This window comes from Meleagris gallopavo, chromosome 23 (assembly GCF_000146605.3).
Source record: "Meleagris gallopavo isolate NT-WF06-2002-E0010 breed Aviagen turkey brand Nicholas breeding stock chromosome 23, Turkey_5.1, whole genome shotgun sequence".
In the NCBI taxonomy this organism is placed as follows: Eukaryota; Metazoa; Chordata; class Aves; order Galliformes; family Phasianidae; genus Meleagris; species Meleagris gallopavo.
In genome coordinates this window covers 1,444,742-1,450,756 of record NC_015033.2, presented here as the reverse complement: position 1 = coordinate 1,450,756, position 6,015 = coordinate 1,444,742, and positions in this window count along the sequence as shown.

Genomic DNA, 6,015 nt, shown 5'->3' with positions numbered 1-6,015 from the left:
GCTCCTGGATGTCAGGGGAAATTATGGGCCACTGCTATTTAGGGTGAGTCTGGTGGATTTAGGGCCTTTCTGTTCTATTGTCCCAGCTGTTCTGAGCATTGGAGCAGGCGAGACACAAGTCGGGAATTTCATTGCAGAGCGTGTGCAGGGCAAGGCTGATTCTGAGCCTTTCTAGAGCTGAAGCATGGCTATGGGGGACAGGAGATGTTGGGGGTCAAAGGGTGATGAGATGTGGCACAGGAAGGAGCCTTTTGCTTCCTGCCCTTTGGCAGGATTCAGATGCAGGCACTGCTCAAGCTCCCCAGGTCCTGCAGTGCTGATGTCCCTTTGCTGAATCCTTCACTTCGGCCATTCTGCTCTGCTCCACATCTGCTGGCCCACCATGCAGAGAGGTTGCTCAGTGCTCAAATGCACTGCATGGAGATTAGGGATTTGGGTACTTGGGCTGCTTTTGACTGGCACTGGTGCTGCAGGGCTGGAACCATGCTTGCGTGCTGCCAGGTTAATATTAGGGGGAAGGGCCTCGACAGGATGGGGAAAACACTATGTGGTGTGAGTGGGTTGTCCATGGGAACATGAAGAACAGGGTGGATCCTGGGCTTCCACATTTTGGCAAATACACAATGTCCCATGCCAGGGCGGGGAGGTGCTGTGGAGCATTGGAAAGCCGTCCTGCCCCGCAGTCTTCCCAGCGTCAGGGTGAATTCTTTGCTTCTTTGGGGCTCTTTTTATTTGACCAGATTAAAAAGCCTATTTGAGTTTCTTAAACCATTTAATCTAAAATCCCCAGGTAGATGCGCCATTGGATTCAGTTTTAAGCTTATAAACAAAACAGGTCTGTGTTTGGCTCTCCTTGGTTTTGTTGGATGGAAGCAAGGTCTGACCCGTCTTCCCAGCGAGCGGGGCTTCCTGCTCCTGTGAGTCCCCCCAGCCCTGTGTGGTGGGTGGGTGCTGGGTGCTGGGAGATGGGACTGTGCTGCTGCTCCAGGTGCTTCCCAGGGTGTTGTGCTTTGTGATGGGATAGGAGGAGGCCATAGGGAAGCAGAGAAGAAGGGAGGGATGAGTGCCAGCCTGCAGCTGGGTGGTTCTCCCCAACGCCTGCCAATGCCTGGGATAGAGCTGGTTCTCCTGCATGCCCAGCTCTCTGCTCCCTTTGGGTTCCTGCTGCCCTTCCGGCCCTGTGTGGCTTCATCACAGCCCCTCCCTGAGCTCCTGAGGAGGTTTCGCGGCCATGAGACCAGTTGGGGCTGCTCTACGTTAGCCTGAAATAGGACAGCTCATGATTTGTGTTTGCAGGAAAGAGGTGCAAATGGCGCGCGCAGGAGGCTGGGAATGTTGCAGCTCTGTGGACTGCGGGTCATGTTTCTGGCAGCCACTGGTGCCAGATGCTCCCGGGGAAGGTAGCAGGCCCTGCAGCGGGCAGATGGAAGGCAACCTGCCCACGGCATCCTTTCCTCTGCGTGTGTAGAGGTGGGAGGGCAGAGCAGGGAAGCCCGTGTCCCTCTGTGGGAGCGGGTGGTGGGGACGGGGCTGTCTCTGCTCCCCCGGTCCTGCCCAGGAGCTGAAGGCAGATGGAAGGATGGATGGGCGTCTGTCCGATGGCGGTGTGAGCGGGAGGGAGCCCTCTTGGCTTTGCCGAGGGAGCCTCTTTCTATATGGAAATGAAGAATTTAGGCTAATGGAGCTCAACCATCTCTAATTTTGCGATGGCAGGAGGATTTTGATTGAAAGTAATTAAGCAAGCTAGCTGTAAAATTAATTAAAGCAAAAGAGGGGGATTTTTTTATTGGATTGGATAGCGATATAGCGGCTGTCAAATGGGGGACGGATGGGGGTGACCTGAATTCTCTGCCCTCCCTCCTCCCACTCGGGACGTTTATGTCACTTTAATCTCCTTACAGCGGCTGGTGTGCATTTGTTTGAAATAATCAAGGAAATATGGTCAGAAATTGTCAGCTTTCAGATCTAATTTACCTGACAGCCCTGTGCGGACCAGTAAGCCTCTGCGTGCGTGTGTGCGGCGCAGGCAGTGGGGTGGTCCTGGAGGGCTCCTCAGCTCCTTTCTCCCCCCTTTTCCTTTGCCCCATCTTCACTGGATTCCCAGCAAAAATACTCGTGGTGCTTCTTGGACCTCCTGGCACCCCAGGGAAACAAGATGAGTTTGGGAATTTTCCTGCACACCCTTCTCTCTCCCCCCCTTGCCTTCCCTGCCTCCTCCCAGCCTGCTGCCTCATCCTTGCACCATAACCAGCTTTAGGGTTTAGGCAATATAGGATTAGGGAGGTGGCTGTAATTCTTTATTCCAGATGGCTGGCAACTGCTAAATCCACTGTCACAAGCACCGAGTTATAAAAATACTTAAATTAGGCCCTGCTTTCAGCCTGGTCCCTGCCCACAGAGCTCCCACTGTCCCATTGTGGACCTTGCACCGAGGCGGTGCCGGCGCTGCAGGATGCGGCTCTGGGCTCCCACCTTGCTGTGTTCCCTCTGCTGCTTTTTGCCTTCACAGCTCACGGAGAGATCCTGCAATGAAGCAGTGATCGGTGCGTGCTGAGCAGGTGAAGGTACTGAGCCAGGAGGGCCAGGCTGTGGCTCTCATGCATCTCACCATGGGTGCCTGCTCTGCTGAGACCTCAGTATCCCCTCTGACTCCAACCTGGTACCCAGTGGTCTCGGCTCTGCGAGCCACGAGGTGAGGAGGGAAGGCGGCTGCTGTAGGGTCAGTGTTTCCACAGAGCCGTTCCGGTGTCTCACATCTGTCTTTCTAGGTTGGCTGGTAGGGTTATTATTTATTGTTTATTATTGTTCATTAAGTGCTGACAGAGTTGGGGCTTTTGTTTGTTTTGTTTGGGTCTCCATTTAGAGGCCCTTGCCACGGCGGGCTCCAGTGCCAAGACTTCAGGCACTTCTACAATTACCGCCGTGATCCTATTGTATTGTTTATGTAATGACTCTCAATCCCGAGGGATTCTGCAGCCTTTCTTAGACCTGAGCACCCAGCACCTGGCAGGGAGAGGTCAGGGCAAACGCTGGCCTCGATGCCCAGGACAATCTCTGGGCTTTACATGCTGGGGGTTGGTTAATGCTCACACAGATCAGGCTGGAACTCGCTGCGAGGACCCGCATGCAGGAATTGGTTAAGCAGCTTCAGGAGGAGCAGACGACTCATCCATGCCCCGTCTGTGGGGCTGCAGGGGCTCCTGGTGGCCCAGCCCTGCTGTGAAGCTGTCACCCTGCCGGTGGAAGTGGGGGGCTCTTCCCCAGCTCCGTATCCCGCTGACCCATGGCCAATCCGGGTGGGTGACGAGTCTGTCACCACCATCCCTAGGTTTATTTCCAGCTCTGCCACTGATTTGCTTGGTATCTGTAGCCTTGTGAATGCGTAGCTTTGTGCCAGTGCGTCCTCATCAGTGTAATGGGTATAATTAGGCTTCTCTGATTGAAGATAGTGCTGAAGGCTGAGTGTGCCAGCAGGCTTGCTTCTTTTTGTTTCAAGTCCATTCTAAAAAGGAGGTAAGACCCAGATTTTAGAGTGCTGGTTCCCACATGATATTTCAAATACATACTGATAAAAATGTATGACATATCAAAGCCCTTGCTGGTGGGATGGGTCCCATAAGCCTCGCAGAAGCAGTTAGGTGAAGATGCAGCACTCGAAACATGCCCTTGGCTCTGTGTTCAGCTAAATGTGGGTTCTGCGGGACACGGCGATGCTGATCTTCTGTGTTCATTGCAAATATCATTGAATGTAACAGCAAGAATAGTCTGAATAATCTCAGGGCCTGTTAATTGAAAGAGAGTTCGAGTTCTGGGACGTGGACCAGGCCAATACTGATAATGGTATCTGAAGCCAGTGCTGTCTGGAAGCAGGTCCATACTGAAGCAAGGCTGGCTGCTCCTTTTTCCCTCTGCAGGTTGCACAGCCAGATGACTAAGAGTGCATTAGATAATTTTCTCACGTAACATTCCCTACAGGAAGTTACTGGCCATGCTGTAGAGATGTCCTGAACGCAGTGTTGGAAGTGCACAGGAGTGTCTTCCTGCAATCAAAAATGCCTGAGGCCCCTGTGCAAAGCTGTGCTCAGTTCTGACTCAAAGGCTCCTTGGACATGGCTGAGGAAAGTGTACATGGGGTGCTGACTGAGGGGCTCCTTCTCTTGTGCTGACACTGATCTGGGCTGGCTCAGCACATCTCCCTTCAGCTGGGACTGCAGAGCTGGGGATGGGGATGTCCTGTCACTGGGTGGAGGGGATGAGAAGTTCCACTTTGGTGCCCTGCCTTTTCTGTCACTTCAGTGTGAGTGGGATCAGGAAGCCCCCATGTCCCTCACTCCCCTAGTGCCTAGAAAACAGCTCATTAAAAATCACCAGTGAAACTGCCTGGGAAGTCACATTTTTAACACCTGCCTTCAGTTCAGGAGAATTGAGCTCCTGCCTTTCCCGCACCAGGGGTAACTGTTGGTGGATATTCGTGAGCATTAATGTTGAGCTGTAAATCACCGAGCTGCTGGAAGTAGAATGAAGCCTGTTGACTTTGAGGAGCTTGAAATGTGTCTTGCTTTTCAGCCCCTTTGCCCTGCAGCACCAACTCTGCAGCTGCAGAGCCAAGTGCACAATACATCGAGGCAGCAGGTGACAGAGTCCTTGTCACTAGCAGAGGCAACAAAGAGAAGGAATCAGCTTCATGAGCTGCTCTAGGGCCAAGTCAGTGGCTTTTGGAGGACATTTTTTGGGCCATCTCTGCATGACCACGTTGCAACACGTGGACCTGGGGAGACTTGGCCCCCTCCTGCAGCCCTGCACCCCAGCACCCCAGGAAGGGGCTTGGCATGGGCTGTGTGGGAGTCACGCTCCCCAAGTTCACATTGCACATAAGATCCACCCATAAGGAGCTGTCTTTTTGTTTGCAAATTGAGCAGTTGTACTGGAAGAGATTTAGCAAACATGGGGCTGCACAATGCTGTGTGTACTGAGTCACCCGTCAGGGTGAGAGCCAACGAGCACTGTGAGCTACTAAGGCAAACATTTGAGAATAGTTACAATAGGCACCAAAAATATCTTCAAATGAGATCTTTCTGCATAGCTGCGTGTTGGGTAGCAGGGAGGGCTGACAACCTAAACTCCAACCCTCCTCACCTGCTCTCGAGCTCATCCTGGGCAAGGCAGATGATTGCGTTGGGAACAAAGCCGGAGGAGAAGCAGCCTTGCTCTTGCAGGAGCCTGCTGAGTCCATTTCCGTGGGCTTGCAAGGCCTTTAGTGCTGGGAGGAGCTGGGATGCTGCTGACAGCGACCCTAGGTTGCTCTCACACCATCAGATCTGTGGCTGAAAGCCTCCTGCACAGGACTGCCTTACTCACATGTCTTCTCCTTCCTTCTCCCAAACAAGGAGTGGCTCCTGAGCTCTGTCCTACAGCATCACAGGCTCTCCTGCTCTTCTCGGGGTTTTGCTCAGGAGTTGCATTTCCTCCTCCCCACTCTCACTTAAGTAGAAGAGTTGCTTCCCCCAAAGTCCACACTTGCTTTCAGAGGCACAGTTCCCAAAACTCAGCTTTTGGGGGCTCATCCAGAGCGCAGCTGGAGCCCAGGGCTGGTGGTGAGCACCAATATTGACCCGGCCTCCTACCGGGGCACTCTGCAATGTCCATCCCCATCCTTGTCCCCTCGTCCTGTTCCCTGCCCCCTCTGCACCTCACCCCGGGCTGGGATGGCCCTGCGGCCCCAGCCCCTTCCCAGCACCACAATCCCAAACTCTGCCCCTGGTTTTGCAGCCGTTTTTTTGCTGCCAGCGCAGGGCACTGAAAAGTGCTGGCACTGCCAAAAACCCTGTGTGCACTACGACTCCCCAAACATCCCTTTATTTTTATTGTTCTGTTAATTACTGTTTAAACTTTAATAAGTCACTTCGTCAGGAGGGGGGACCTGCAGTGAGGTTTCTGTGCAAACACTGGGCCCGGCAGTGACTCTGGTGTAACATAACCCTTTATACAATGTGGGAATGTTTAGACTGTAACAGA